Source organism: Cynocephalus volans, chromosome 2 (genome assembly GCF_027409185.1).
Source record: "Cynocephalus volans isolate mCynVol1 chromosome 2, mCynVol1.pri, whole genome shotgun sequence".
NCBI classification, from domain to species: domain Eukaryota; kingdom Metazoa; phylum Chordata; class Mammalia; order Dermoptera; family Cynocephalidae; genus Cynocephalus; species Cynocephalus volans.
In genome coordinates this window covers 36,719,183-36,721,181 of record NC_084461.1, presented here as the reverse complement: position 1 = coordinate 36,721,181, position 1,999 = coordinate 36,719,183, and positions in this window count along the sequence as shown.

Below are 1,999 nucleotides of genomic sequence, written 5' to 3'. Positions count from 1 at the left end.
AAAAAAAAAAAAGAAACAAAACCAAAAACTAACTGGCAATATTCAAGGTAAAGCTATTCCTGCTTTTCATTCTATCCACAATAACATCCTTGCCTTTCCTTTAATAAAGCACCAGGATGGTAAAAACAAATTCTATTGCAGTTATTAGATAAGTCACTTTCCAGGCAGAACTTATAATTGTTTCAGATTGTTGGCATAAAAGAATGTTTTTCCTTTTTATTAAATGTTAAGGCATTAAATTACAATTTTTATTTTATACCTTTTAACTTTTAAGGAACTGTCTCATCCACAGCTGTAGAAAGGTTGAGATAATCCTATTATGCAGAGTAATGATAATAATTACTATTAATTATTGAGAGCTCATAGTGTTCCCTAAACTGTTCAATGTGCTTAACATGTGTTACATCATTTATTATTATTGTTATTATTTCCTATCTGGTAGTATTATTTAACCATTTCATGGATTTTCTGGCTTTCTCATTTGCTCTGTACTTCCTGTCATTGTACTCCAATACATGGCAGCAAAGTGTGAAAGCAGCAGCCGCTGTAAAAGTGGAAGCTATAGAATCAGGGGCAGACAAATGTCAGGAGAGAGGGCTGGCAGTGGTAGATATAGTCTTGTGCGTGGGGTGACACACACTTTATCGTCAACTCTGAAAAGGGAAGCTAATTGTTCAGTATGCTGGAACAAAGTACATAAACTGGGACTTTCTGGGTCAAACTGGGACATGTGCTTACCCTACTTAAAAGGAGGAGGAATGGGCAGCTTCTGACTCAAGTGTGTTGGATACAGAAATGTTTACAACCTTCTGTCTGCCTGGAATATGATCATCTCTACTTATAAATTCATTCCTAGAGGGATTTCTGGTGTAGGCCTCCTAATCCATATGTTAACACCCTGTATTCTTTGTTCTTTTTAGTAGCACGACACATTGTGATCTGACTACTGTAAGCAAAAAGGGGAATTTATAACAGTTACTGGTAGAAGCCCAGGAACATGGCTTTACTTCAGAAACAGTGCCTTAGATGCTGTCACAGTTCTGTCTGTCTCCAGCCTCTGTTCCTGTCTGTACATCTGAGGATTCTACCTTTTGCTGCCTTTGTAGATAACTGCTCTGCTTCTCCAGTCCAAAGGTGGGAGACATGGTTGCTGGCAGCTAATGAACGTCACTTCTAACAGTTGCAGCCTCTAAAGGAAGATTGCAATTCCTGGTGTTTCATGTCCAGAAATTCTCAAGTTTATGAACTTGGTTTAGGAGCACACCCTTCATTGATCAGCTGTGACCAGGGGTAAAGTTATGGAAGAATATGGCGGCTTCCTTGGTAACCATATTATTGCATTTGGGGAAAAGGGGGTTCTAGATAATCTGTATTGTTTCCAGACACAGGAGAATACTGAGAGGACAAAACAATAGTTGTCTATTACATAATACTTTGGAGAGGTGCCATAGTTAAAAAGAAGCTAATATGCCAAAGATTTGATGGAGAATTTTCCATGGGTGGGCTAGGGAATTTGTGAGGTGTATTCTGAGGTAGAATAAGGTATTCTGACTTGAAAGGTAGAATAAGACTGAAAAAAAAAAAGGGGGTTATAGGAAAGACTTGGTCTGGCAGGAGAGCATGTGATTATCTGGGATGCAAGGGGCATGGTACACATGTCAAACTCCATCCATGTCATTAACTAGTCATAGTAAGTGTGATGTCCTTGTCTCATCTCTTTTCTGATATTGGAGCAGCTATCTCTCCTCGAACTCTTGAATGTCTGTTACTCATGACACCTAAACAGATTTCTTTTTAGAAAGCAAAATAGTCTTTTTGGAGGTGCTATATAATCTGTTTCTTACTTTTGGATCATTAAAAAAAATAATTATTAGAATTGTCATTTATGGAGCACTTATTAGTTGCCAGTTGCTATGCATGGCACATTATTTCCTGTAACCCTCAAAATCAACCCTTTCCTGTTCCCTATTTTCTTAATCCATTTTTTATAACAAAATTT